Source organism: Drosophila miranda, assembly GCF_003369915.1.
Source record: "Drosophila miranda strain MSH22 chromosome Y unlocalized genomic scaffold, D.miranda_PacBio2.1 Contig_Y1_pilon, whole genome shotgun sequence".
Classification (NCBI taxonomy): domain Eukaryota; kingdom Metazoa; phylum Arthropoda; class Insecta; order Diptera; family Drosophilidae; genus Drosophila; species Drosophila miranda.
The window spans coordinates 18,650,866-18,665,215 of record NW_022881603.1 but is presented as its reverse complement, the minus strand read 5'-3'; the positions used below and the strand labels follow the sequence as shown (position 1 = coordinate 18,665,215).

The following is a 14,350-nucleotide window of genomic DNA, read 5'->3' as shown; positions in this document are numbered from 1 at the left end:
AAAATCTGTGGCATCCACAATTTTAAAGATACGAGAAAACCAAAAACGTATGATTGTAGAGAATGACCATATCTTAAAGACTGCAGAATCTGAATTGGATCGTATTATTATTATAGCCAGCATCAAGAAAACAATTTCATTTTTTCTCGCCCTGTTTCTCTCTAACACACACGTAGCATAGGCGGCTTTGCTTAGAGTAAAACATTAGCGCCTAGATCTCAGAGACTACAAAAGCTAGAGCAACCAAATTTGGTATCCACACTCCTAATATATCGGACCGAGACGAGTTTCTTTCAAAATTTCGCCACACCCCCTTCCGCCCCGCAAAGGACGAAAATCTGGGGATATTCAAAAATCTCAGAGACTATTAAGGCTAGAGTAACCAAATTTGGTATCCGCACTCCTGTTAGATCTTACTATAAAACGTGTATCTCAAAGTTTCGCCCCACCCCCTTCCGCCCACACAAAGAACGAAAATCTGTTGCATCCACAATATTGCACATTCGAGAAAACTAAAAACGCAGAATCATAGATAATGACCATATCTATCAGATTGCTGAATCTGGATCAGATCAGATCATTTTTATAGCCAATAGGAACAAATCAATTTGCAGTGGCTACGCAGCGCCCGACGTCACGCTCAGACTGATTTTCTGTCTCTCTCGCACGCACTCTTTGTCGTGTCGTTTAATATTAGCGGCGTCTGCCGGAGGAGAGCCATACTGACTTAGTATCGGGTATAACCGTAGAGTTGCGGTGTCCGCAGCAACTCACAACGTTCCCCCTCGTTTTTTTGTTGTACCTGTATGTGTAAACTGGCACTTGTACTCACACTCGCCCTAGGAGAGCACAACGAATTCCCCTTACCCTTAGCAGTGGAATTAATAGGTAGGTTTTTATACCCGATACTCAAAATGAGTATTGGGGTATATTAGATTTGTGGTAAAAGTGGATGTGTGTAACGTCTAGAAGGAATCGTTTCCGACCCCATAAAGTATATATATTCTTGATCACCATCAATAGCCGAGTCGATTGAGCCATGTCTGTCTGTCCGTCTGTCCGTCCCTATTAGCGCCTAGTGCTCAAAGACTATAAGAGCTAGAGCAACGATGTTTTGAATCCAGACTTCTGTGATATGTCACTGCTACAAAAATATTTCAAAACTTCGCCCCGCCCACTTCCGCCCCCACAAAGAACGAAAATCTGTGGCATCCACAATTTTAAAGATACGAGAAAACCAAAAACGTAGAATTGTAGAGAATGACCATATCTTTAAGACTGCGGAATCTAAATTGGATCGTATTATTATTATAGCCAGCATCAAGAAAACAATTTCATCTTTTCTCGCCCTGTCTCTCTCTAACACACACGTAGCATAGGCGGCTTTGCTTAGAGTAAAACATTAGCGCCTAGATCTCAGAGACTACAAAAAGCTAGAGCAACCAAATTTGGTATCCACACTCCTAATATATCGGACCGAGACGAGTTTCTTTCAAAATTTCGCCACACCCCTTCCGCCACCGAAAAGGACGAAAATCTGGGGATATTCAAAAATCTCAAGGACTATTAAGGCTAGAGTAACCAAATTTGGTATCCGCACTCCTGTTAGATCTTACTATAAAACGTGTATCTCAAAGTTTCGCCCCACCCCCTTCCGCCCACACAAAGAACGAAAATCTGTTCCATCCACAATATTGCACATTCGAGAAAACTAAAAACGCAGAATCATAGATAATGACCATATCTATCAGACTGCTGAATCTGGGTCAGATCAGATCATTTTTATAGCCAAAAGGAACAAATCAATTTGCAGTGGCTACGCAGCCCCGACGTCACGCTCAGACTGATTTTCTGTCTCTCTCGCACGCACTCTTTGTCGTGTCGTTTAATGTTAGCGGCGTCTGCCGGAGGAGAGCCATACTGACTTAGTATCGGGTATAACCGTAGAGTTGCGGTGTCCGCAGCAACTCACAACGTTCCCCTCGTTTTTTTGTTGTACCTGTATGTGTAAACTGGCACTTGCACTCACACTCGCCCTAGGAGAGCACAACGAATTCCCCCTTACCCCTTAGCAGTGGAATTAATAGGTAGGTTTTTATACCCGATACTCAAAATGAGTATTGGGGTATATTAGATTTGTGGTAAAAGTGGATGTGTGTAACGTCTAGAAGGAATCGTTTCCGACCCCATAAAGTATATATATTCTTGATCACCATCAATAGCCGAGTCGATTGAGCCATGTCTGTCTGTCCGTCCGTCCGTCTGTCCGTCTGTCCGTCCCCTTCAGCGCCTAGTGCTCAAAGACTATAAGAGCTAGAGCAACGATGTTTTGGATCCAGACTTCTGTGATATGTCACTGCTACAAAAATATTTCAAAACTTCGCCCCGCCCACTTCCGCCCCCACAAAGGACGAAAATCTGTGGCATCCACAATTTTAAAGATATGAGAAAACCAAAAACGTAGAATTGTAGAGAATCACCATATCTTTAAGACTGCGGAATATGAATTGGATCGTATTATTATTATAGCCAGCATCAAGAAAACAATTTCATTTTTTCTCGCCCTGTCTCTCTCTAACACACACGTAGCATAGGCGGCTTTGCTTAGAGTAAAACATTAGGGCCTAGATCTCAGAGACTACAAAAGCTAGAGCAACCAAATTTGGTATCCACACTCCTAATATATCGGACCGAGACGAGTTTGTTTCAAAATTTCGCCACACCCCCTTCCGCCTCCGCAAAGGACGAAAATCTGGGGATATTCAAAAATCTCAGAGACTATTATGGCAAGAGTAACCAAATTTGGTATCCGCACTCCTGTTAGATCTAACTATAAAACGTGTATCTCAAAATTTGGCCCACCCCTTTCCGCCCACACAAAGGACGAAAATCTGTTGCATCCACAATATTGCACATTCGAGAAAACTAAAAACGCAGAATCATAGATAATGACCATATCTATCAGATTGCTGAATCTGGATCAGATCAGATCATTTTTATAGCCAAAAGGAACAAATCAATTTGCAGTGGCTACGCAGCCCCCGACGTCACGCTCAGACTGATTTTCTGTCTCTCTCGCACGCACTCTTTGTCGTGTCGTTTAATATTAGCGGCGTCTGCCGGAGGAGAGCCATACTGACTAAGTATCGGGTATAACCGTAGAGTTGCGGTGTCCGCAGCAACTCACAACGTTCCCCCTCGTTGGGTATTGGGGTATATTAGATTTGTGGTAAAAGTGGATGTGTGTAACGTCCAGAAGGAATCGTTTCCGACCCCATAAAGTATATATATTCTTGATCACCATCAATAGCCGAGTCGATTGAGCCATGTCTGTCTGTCCGTCTGTCCGTCCGTCCGTCTGTCCGTCTGTCCGTCCCCTTCAGCGCCTAGTGCTCAAAGACTATAAGAGCTAGAGCAACGATGTTTTGGATCCAGACTTCTGTGATATGTCACTGCTACAAAAATATTTCAAAACTTCGCCCCGCCCACTTCCGCCCCCACAAAGGACGAAAATCTGTGGCATCCACAATTTTAAAGATATGAGAAAACCAAAAACGTAGAATTGTAGAGAATGACCATATCTTTAAGACTGCGGAATATGAATTGGATCGTATTATTATTATAGCCAGCATCAAGAAAACAATTTCATTTTTTCTCGCCCTGTCTCTCTCTAACACACACGTAGCATAGGCGGCTTTGCTTAGAGTAAAACATTAGCGCCTAGATCTCAGAGACTACAAAAGCTAGAGCAACCAAATTTGGTATCCACACTCCTAATATATCGGACCGAGACGAGTTGGTTTCAAAATTTCGCCACAACCCCTTCCGCCCCCGCAAAGGACGAAAATCTGGGGTATTCAAAAATCTCAGAGACTATTAAGGCTAGAGTAACCAAATTTGGTATCCGCACTCCTGTTAGATCTTACTATAAAACGTGTATCTCAAAGTTTCGCCCCACCCCCTTTCGCCCACACAAAGGACGAAAATCTGTTGAATCCACAATATTGCACATTCGAGAAAACTAAAAACGCAGAATCATAGATAATGACCATATCTATCAGATTGCTGAATCTGGTTCAGATCAGATCATTTTTATAGCCAATAGGAACAAATCAATTTGCAGTGGCTACGCAGCGCCCGACGTCACGCTCAGACTGATTTTCTGTCTCTCTCGCACGCACTCTTTGTCGTGTCGTTTAATATTAGCGGCGTCTGCCGGAGGGGAGCCATACTGACTTAGTATCGGGTATAACCGTAGAGTTGCGGTGTCCGCAGCAACTCACAACGTTCCCCCTCGTTTTTTTGTTGTACCTGTATGTGTAAACTGGCACTTGCACTCACACTCGCCCTAGGAGAGCACAACGAATTCCCCCTTACCCCTTAGCAGTGGAATTAATAGGTAGGTTTTTATACCCGATACTCAAAATGAGTATTGGGGTATATTAGATTTGTGGTGAAAGCGGACGTGTGTAACGTCTAGAAGGAATCGTTTCCGACCCCATAAAGTATATATATTCTTGATCACCATCAATAGCCGAGTCGATTGAGCCATGTCTGTCTGTCCGTCTGTCCGTCCCCTTCAGCGCCTAGTGCTCAAAGACTATAAGAGCTAGAGCAACGATGTTTTGGATCCAGACTTCTGTGATGTGTCACTGATACAAAAATATTTCAAAACTTCGCCCCGCCCACTTCCGCCCCCACAAAGGACGAAAATCTGTGGCATACACAATTTTAAAGATACGAGAAAACCAAAAACGTAGAATTGTAGAGAATGACCATATCTTTAAGACTGCGGAATCTGAATTGGATCGTATTATTATTATAGCCAGCATCAAGAAAACAATTTCATTTTTTCTCGCCCTGTTTCTCTCTAACACACACGTAGCATAGGCGGCTTTGCTTAGAGTAAAACATTAGCGCCTAGATCTCAGAGACTACAAAAGCTAGAGCAACCAAATTTGGTATCCACACTCCTAATATATCGGACCGAGACGAGTTTGTTTCAAAATTTCGCCACACCCCCTTCCGCCCCCGCAAAGGACGAAAATCTGGGGATATTCAAAAATCTCAGAGACTATTAAGGCTAGAGTAACCAAATTTGGTATCCGCACTCCTGTTAGATCTTACTATAAAACGTGTATCTCAAAGTTTCGCCCCACCCCCTTCCGCCCACACAAAGGACGAAAATCTGTTGCATCCAAAATATTGCACATTCGAGAAAACTAAAAACACAGAATCATAGATAATGACCATATCTATCAGACTGCTGAATCTGGATCGGATCAGATCATTTTTATAGCCAAAAGGAACAAATCAATTTGCAGTGGCTACGCAGCCCCCGACGTCACGCTCAGACTGATTCTCTGTCTCTCTCGCACGCACTCTTTGTCGTGTCGTTTAATATTAGCGGCGTCTGCCGGAGGAGAGCCATACTGACTTAGTATCGGGTATAACCGTAGAGTTGCGGTGTCCGCAGCAACTCACAACGTTCCCCCTCGTTATACCCGATACTCAAATGGAGTATTGGGGTATATTAGATTTGTGGTAAAAGTGGATGTGTGTAACGTCCAGAAGGAATCGTTTCCGACCCCATAAAGTATATATATTCTTGATCAGCATCAATAGCCGAGTCGATTGAGCCCTGTCTGTCTGTCCGTCTGTCCGTCTGTCCGTCCGTCCGTCTGTCCGTCCCCTTCAGCGCCTAGTGCTCATAAGAGCTAGAGCAACGATGTTTTGGATCCAGACTTCTGTGATATGTCACTGATACAAAAATATTTCAAAACTTCGCCCCGCCCACTTCCGCCCCCACAAAGGACGAAAATCTGTGGCATCCACAATTTTAAAGATATGAGAAAACCAAAAACGTAGAATTGTAGAGAATGACCATATCTTTAAGACTGCGGAATATGAATTGGATCGTATTATTATTATAGCCAGCATCAAGAAAACAATTTCATTTTTTCTCGCCCTGTCTCTCTCTAACACACACGTAGCATAGGCGGCTTTGCTTAGAGTAAAACATTAGCGCCTAGATCTCAGAGACTACAAAAGCTAGAGCAACCAAATTTGGTATCCACACTCCTAATATATCGGACCGAGACGAGTTTGTTTCAAAATTTCGCCACACCCCTTCCGCCTCCGCAAAGGACGAAAATCTGGGGATATTCAAAAATCTCAGAGACTATTATGGCAAGAGTAACCAAATTTGGTATCCGCACTCCTGTTAGATCTTACTATAAAACGTGTATCTCAAAATTTCGCCCCACCCCTTTCCGCCCACACAAAGGACGAAAATCTGTTGCATCCACAATATTGCACATTCGAGAAAACTAAAAACGCAGAATCATAGATAATGACCATATCTATCAGATTGCTGAATCTGGATCAGATCAGATCATTTTTATAGCCAAAAGGATCAAATCAATTTGCAGTGGCTACGCAGCCCCCGACGTCACGCTCAGACTGATTTTCTGTCTCTCTCGCACGCACTCTTTGTCGTGTCGTTTAATGTTAGCGGCGTCTGCCGGAGGAGAGCCATACTGACTTAGTATCGGGTATAACCGTAGAGTTGCGGTGTCCGCAGCAACTCACAACGTTCCCCCTCGTTATACCCGATACTCAAAATGAGTATTGGGGTATATTAGATTTGTGGTAAAAGTGGATGTGTGTAACGTCCAGAAGGAATCGTTTCCGACCCCATAAAGTATATATATTCTTGATCAGCATCAATAGCCGAGTCGATTGAGCCATGTCTGTCTGTCCGTCTGTCCGTCCGTCCGTCTGTCCGTCTGTCCGTCCCCTTCAGCGCCTAGTGCTCAAAGACTATAAGAGCTAGAGCAACGATGTTTTGGATCCAGACTTCTGTGATATGTCACTGATACAAAAATATTTCAAAACTTCGCCCCGCCCACTTCCGCCCCCACAAAGGACGAAAATCTGTGGCATCCACAATTTTAAAGATATGAGAAAACCAAAAACGTAGAATGGTAGAGAATGACCATATCTTTAAGACTGCGGAATATGAATTGGATCGTAACTAGAGTAACCAAATTTGGTATCCGCACTCCTGTTAGATCTAACTATAAAACGTATATCTCAAAATTTCGCCCCACCCCTTCCGCCCACACAAAGGACGAAAATCTGTTGCATCCACAATATTGCACATTCGAGAAAACTAAAACGCAGAATCATAGATAATGACCATATCTATCAGATTGCTGAATCTGGATCAGATCGGATCATTTTTATAGCCAAAAGGATCAAATCAATTTGCAGTGGCTACGCAGCCCCCGACGTCACGCTCAGACTGATTTTCTGTCGCTCTCGCACGCACTCTTTGTCGTGTCGTTTAATGTTAGCGGCGTCTGCCGGAGGAGAGCCATACTGACTTAGTATCGGGTATAACCGTAGAGTTGCGGTGTCCGCAGCAACTCACAACGTTCCCCCTCGTTATACCCGATACTCAAAATGAGTATTGGGGTATATTAGATTTGTGGTAAAAGTGGATGTGTGTAACGTCCAGAAGGAATCGTTTCCGACCCATAAAGTATATATATTCTTGATCAGCATCAATAGCCGAGTCGATTGAGCCATGTCTGTCTGTCCGTCTGTCCGTCCGTCCGTCTGTCCGTCTGTCCGTCCCCTTCAGCGCCTAGTGCTCAAAGACTATAAGAGCTAGAGCAACGATGTTTTGGATCCAGACTTCTGTGATATGTCACTGCTACAAAAATATTTCAAAACTTCGCCCCGCCCACTTCCGCCCCACAAAGGACGAAAATCTGTGGCATCCACAATTTTAAAGATATGAGAAAACCAAAAACGTAGAATGGTAGAGAATGACCATATCTTTAAGACTGCGGAATATGAATTGGACGAACAGAGTAACCAAATTTGGTATCCGCACTCCTGTTAGATCTAACTATAAAACGTAATCTCAAAATTTCGCCCCACCCCTTCCGCCCACACAAAGGACGAAAATCTGTTGCATCCACAATATTGCACATTCGAGAAAACTAAAAGCGCAGAATCATAGATAATGACCATATCTATCAGATTGCTGAATCTGGATCAGATCAGATCATTTTTATAGCCAAAAGCAAAAATCAATTTTCAGTGGCTACGCAGCGCCCGACGTCACGCTCAGACTGATTTTCTGTCTCTCTCGCACGCACTCTTTGTCGGGTCGTTTAATATTAGCGGCGTCTGCCGGAGGAGAGCCATACTGACTTAGGATCGGGTATAACCGTAGAGTTGCGGTGTCCGCAGCAACTCACAACGTTCCCCCTCGTTATACCCGATACTCAAAATGAGTATTGGGGTATATTAGATTTGTGGTAAAAGTGGATGTGTGTAACGTCCAGAAGGAATCGTTTCCGACCCCATAAAGTATATATATTCTTGATCACCATCAATAGCCGAGTCGATTGAGCCATGTCTGTCTGTCCGTCTGTCCGTCCGTCCGTCTCGTCCGTCTGTCCGTCTGTCCGTCCCCTTCAGCGCCTAGTGCTCAAAGACTATAAGAGCTAGAGCAACGATGTTTTGGATCCAGACTTCTGTGATATGTCACTGCTACAAAAATATTTCAAAACTTCGCCCCGCCCACTTCCGCCCCCACAAAGGACGAAAATCTGTGGCATCCACAATTTTAAAGATATGAGAAAACCAAAAACGTAGAATGTAGAGAATGACCATATCTTTAAGACTGCGGAATATGAATTGGATCGTAACTAGAGTAACCAAATTTGGTATCCGCACTCCTGTTAGATCTAACTATAAAACGTATATCTCAAAATTTCGCCCCACCCCCTTCCGCCCACACAAAGGACGAAAATCTGTTGCATCCACAATATTGCACATTCGAGAAAACAAAAAACGCAGAATCATAGATAATGACCATATCTATCAGATTGGTGAATCTGGATCAGATCGGATCATTTTTGTAGCCAAAAGCAAGAAATCAATTTTCAGTGGCTACGCAGCGCCCGACGTCACGCTCAGACTGACCTCAGACCTACCTATTAATTCCACTGCTAAGGGGTAAGGGGGAATTCGTTGTGCTCTCCTAGGGCGAGTGTGAGTGCAAGTGCCAGTTTACACATACAGGTACAACAAAAAAACGAGGGGGAACGTTGTGAGTTGCAGCGGACACCGCAACTCTACAGTTATACCCGATACTAAGTCAGTATGGCTCTCCTCCGGCAGACGCCGCTAATATTGAACGACACGACAAAGAGTGCGTGCGAGAGAGACAGAAAATCAGTCTGAGCGTGACGTCGGGGGCTGCGTAGCCAGTGCAAATTGATTTGTTCCTTTTGGCTATGAAAATGATCTGATCTGATCCAGATTCAGCAATCTGATAGATATGGTCATTATCTATGATTCTGCGTTTTTAGTTTTCTCGTTTCCTCAATATTGTGGATGCAACAGATTTTCGTCTTTTGTGGGGGCGGAAGGGATTGGGGCGAAATTTTGAGATATAAGTTTTAAAGTGAGATCTAACAGGAGTGCGGATACCAAATTTGGTTGCTCTAGCTTTTATAGTCTCTGAGATCTAGGTGCTAATGTTATACTCTAAGCAAAGCCGGCTATGCTACGTGTGTGTTAGAGAGAGACAGGGCGAGAAAAAATGAAATTGTTTTCTTGATGCTGGCTATAATAATAATACGATCCAATTCAGATACTGCAGTCTAAAAGATATGGTCATTCTCTACGATTTTGCGTTTTTGATTTTCTCGTATCTTTAAAATTGTGAATGCCACAGATTTTCGTCCTTTGTGGGGGCGGAAGTGGGCGGGGCGAAGTTTTGAAATATTTTTGTAGCAGTGACATATCACAGAAGTCTGGATCCAAAACATCGTTGCTCTAGCTCTCATAGTCTTTGAGCACTAGGCGCTAATAGGGACGGACAGACGGACAGACGGACGGACGGACATGGCTCAATCGACTCCGGCTATTGATGCTGATCAAGAATATATATACTTTATGGGGTCGGAAACGATTCCTTCTGGACGTTACACACATCCACTTTTACCACAAATCTAATTTCCCCATTACTCATTTTGAGTATCGGGTATAAAAAGAGCGGATGCTATTCTGCCTCGACACTCGGACCCTACTTTCTCTGCTCGACCCTTCAACTGTCAACTTCCATTACTCTTTCCTCAGATACGATCCTTGACATATAGGTGGCGCGTTTATTTTTCTTTTTCTTCCACCCCCAGTGCTGTTAGGACGCACAGATGTATCTAAGAACGGATTTAAGCTTAATAGTTTATTTTTTGTTTCTATTTCCTTTTTATTAATTAGGCTAGCTATTTCGGAACCGAATTGGATAGCTTGTTGTTGAATTACTATTAATACTTTGGCGCTCTTAATCTCCTTCACTGTCAAAAATGAAGGATATTCTTTCTTTTTGGTTTTGATTTGAATAAACCTCAATACATATGCAATGACTCTTTCTAGTTTATGCATACACGAATATTTTTGTAATAATTTACAAAAAATGTTATTTTTTGCTATTACCATTGTTGTGCTCATAACTAATTTTTCTTCAATTTCCTCTTTTGGCCAATGTTCCTTAGATTTCGCCAACCATTGAGGCCCTTTCCAACAAATCTTAAAATCTTTTAGCTTATCTGCACTAATGCCCCTTGATGCTACATTTGCTGGATTGTCTTCAGTTCTAACGTGTCCCCATTTAATTTCCTTAATCTTTCTTACTTCGTCAGTTCGACGCCTGATAAACTTGTCTTTATTGTCTCCATTCTTTATCCAGGCTAGAGTAATAGTAGAATCACTCCAGGCATAACACTCTACATTACTTCCAACCGCTACTTTCACCCGTTGAATTAATTTTGCCGGAAGATGTGCTGCACAAAGTTCTAATTTTGGAATAGTTTTCCGATTCTTCTTTGGATTAACTTTGCTTTTACTGGCTATTATAATTGTAGAACTATCTACCTTGGCATACACTACGGCAGCATAAGCCTTTTCGGATGCATCGGCAAACCCATGAATTTGCATCGACTTATTGTGCTGAGAATTTAGCCATCTCGGTATCCGAATGCTCTCTAACTCTGTTAAACTATTTTTAAACGAATTCCATTCCCGAGTATCCCGTTCTAATAATTCTTAGTCCCAATTTTTGTCTGCTAGCCAAAGTTTTTGAATAAACAATTTTCCGACAAGTGTCACTGGAGACAACCAGCCTAAGGGGTCATATATCTTGGCTAAGGTAGATAATACTATTCTTTTGTTATTTTTCTTAATTGGTTCATAGTGGAAACTGAACCTAAACTCGTCTTTAACCGGTTCCCATTGTAGTCCTAATGTTTTGACGGATTCATTCTCCTCAATGGTTGATACTTTATTTTCTTGGTCATCTCTAATGCCTTCTATAATTTCTGGGATATTTGTTATCCACTTTCTTAAGTTAAACCCAACCTTATTAAACTCCCGGGTAACTTCCTTTACATGCTTTTTAGCATCCAGTATCGTGTCGGCACCTGTCATCAGGTCGTCCATATAAAAATCATTCTTTATGATTTCCCTAATTGCTTGATTTTTGCAATTATCTGCTATTGCAACAAGCACCCTGGTTGCTAAGTAGGGTGCTGAAGCTGTACCGTACGTAACGGTTGTAAGTTTATAATCTTTTACCGCTGTTGCATGGACACTCGGATCAAATGAATGTAGAGTGCACTCTGCACTTTATTGTAAATATAAACGAGGGGGAACGTTGTGAGTTGCTGCGGACACCGCAACTCTACAGTTATACCCGATACTAAGTGTTAAGACCTTAAAAGAAAAGTCTAGACATTTGCGAGTTGAGTTGTAAATTCAAACTGAATTTTATTCTTAAAATCAGAGCCTTGTGATTTGACAATGAGGTAGGAGGTACAATTTGGTAGTCTATAATTATTGTTAGACCTACGCAGAGGATACACTTTACTGAGGGTGTCTTTTTGAGTACATGCTTACATTAGTTTTATTTTAGGACCGCATTTGTTAAGTGTTTTCTCCACTTGTGTTTTGTTGTCGTATTAATGGGTTACAGATCTCTGTTTACACCAGTGCAGTCATAACTTGTCTACTTTATGTTATTTCTTTAGAGATCGGTGTTGTTACATGAGTTTATGTGTACAATAATCTAGTTATATTTAAACATTCTGCAAGGGGCCGAAAGTGGCATTGTATTGACGATAATATGTTCATGTTTGAATATTCTGCAAAGGGCCGAAAGTGGCATTGTTTGTATTTGGATTCTTGTGAACCTTTTTGTGTACATTTTCTTTATAGCTATAATTACAAGTACAGATAATCATTTACAGTCTATTACAGTGGGTAGGGAAGTGCTATCGTTTGCAGTTTTCGTGCAACTTTAATTCTTCTTATGGCATAGATTATTAATATTATCATTATTATGATTCCGATAATCAAGGCCGCATGTCCAGATACATGATGGAACTTAAGTCCTTTTAAGTCATGATGACCTTCCTTTAACAATTTTATTTCGTTTCTTAACTTATCCATTTCTTCTGTATGGTTAATTAATGGTACTGTTAATTATTAAGGCTAGAGTAACCAAATTTGGTATCCGCACTCCTGTTAGATCTCACTATAAAACGTATATCTCAAAATTTAGCCCCACCCCCTTCCGCCCCCACAAAGGACGAAAATCTGTTGCATCCACAATATTGAGTATACGAGAAAACTAAAAACGCAGAATCATAGATAATGATCATATATATCAGATTGCTGAATCTGGATCAGATCAGATCATTTTTATAGCCAAAAGGAACAAATCAATTTGCACTGGCTACGCAGCACCCGACGTCACGCTCAGACTGATTTTCTGTCTCTCTCGCACGCACTCCTTGTCGTGTCGTTTAATATTAGCGGCGTCTGCCGGAGGAGAGCCATACTGACTTAGTATCGGGTAAAACTGTAGAGTTGCGGTCTCCGCAGCAACTCACAACGTTCCCCCTCGTTTTAAATTGGGGATGCCACAGATTTTCGTCCTTTGTGGGGGCGGAAGCGGGCGGGGCGAAGTTTTGAAATATTTTTGTAGCAGCGACATATCACAGAAGTCTGGATCTAAAACATCGTTGCTCTAGCTCTTATAGTCTTTGAGCACTAGGCGCTGAAGGGGACGGACAGACGGATAGACGGACAGACAGACATGGCTCAATCGACTCGGCTATTGATGCTGATCAAGAACGTTACACACATCCACTTTCACCACAAATCTAATATACCCCAATACTCATTTTGAGTATCGGGAATAAAAATGGCATTGACGTCGTTGACGATGTAGCCCGCCCATCTAGCCCATTGTAAATCTAGCTAAAACGAGGGGGAACGTTGTGAGCTGCTGCGTACACCGCAACTCTACAGTTATACCCGATACTAAGTCAGTATGGCTCTCCTGCGGCAGACGCCGCTAATATTGAACCACACGACAAAGAGTGCGTGCGAGAGAGACAGAAAATCAGTCTGAGCGTGACGTCGGGCGCTGCGTGGCCACTGCAAATTGATTTCTTGCTTTTGGCTACAAAAATAATCCGATCTGATCCAGATTCAGCAATCTGATAGATATAGTCATTATCTATGATTCTGCGTTTTTAGTTTTCTCGAATGTGCAATATTGTGGATGCAACAGATTTTCGTTCTTTGTGGGGGCGGAAGGGGGTGGGGCGAAATTCTGAGATATACGTTTTATAGTGAGATCTAACAAGAGTGCGGATACCAAATTTGGTTACTCTAGCCTTAATAGTCTCTGAGATTTGTGGATGCCCCAGACTTTCGTCCTTTGCGGGGGCGGAAGGGGGTGTGGCGAAATTTGGACACGAAACGGTCAAGGTCAGATATCACAGGAGTGTGGATACCAAATTTGGTTGCTCTGGCTCTTATAGGTTCTGAGATCCTTGAACTCATATTTTGCAATTGGCAAAGCCGACCATGAAACCTGTGTGTTAGAGAGAGACAGAGCGAGAAAGAATGAAATTGTTTTCTTGATTCTGGCTATAATAATTACACGATCTGGTTGAGATTTTACACTCTAGAACATATAGTCATCTTCTACGATTCTGCATTTTTGGTTTTATCGTATCTTTAAAAATGTGGATGCCACAGATTTTCGTCCTTTGTGGGGGCGGAAGTGGGCGGGGCAAAGTTTTGAAATATTTTTGTAGCAGTGACATTTCACAGATGTCTGGATCCAAAACATCGTTGCTCTAGCTCTTATAGTCTTTGAGCAATAGGCGCTGAAGGGGACGGACGGACGGACAGACGGACAGACGGACGGACGGACGGACAGACGGACAGACAGACAGGGCTCAATCGACTCGGC

The 14,350-nt window shown here is 42.5% G+C and overlaps 1 pseudogene; it reads left to right on the top strand.

Annotated features, from left to right (window-relative positions):
* Window positions 1-14,350, top strand: part of LOC117191467 — a 125,884-nt pseudogene that overhangs the window by 90,805 nt on the left and 20,729 nt on the right.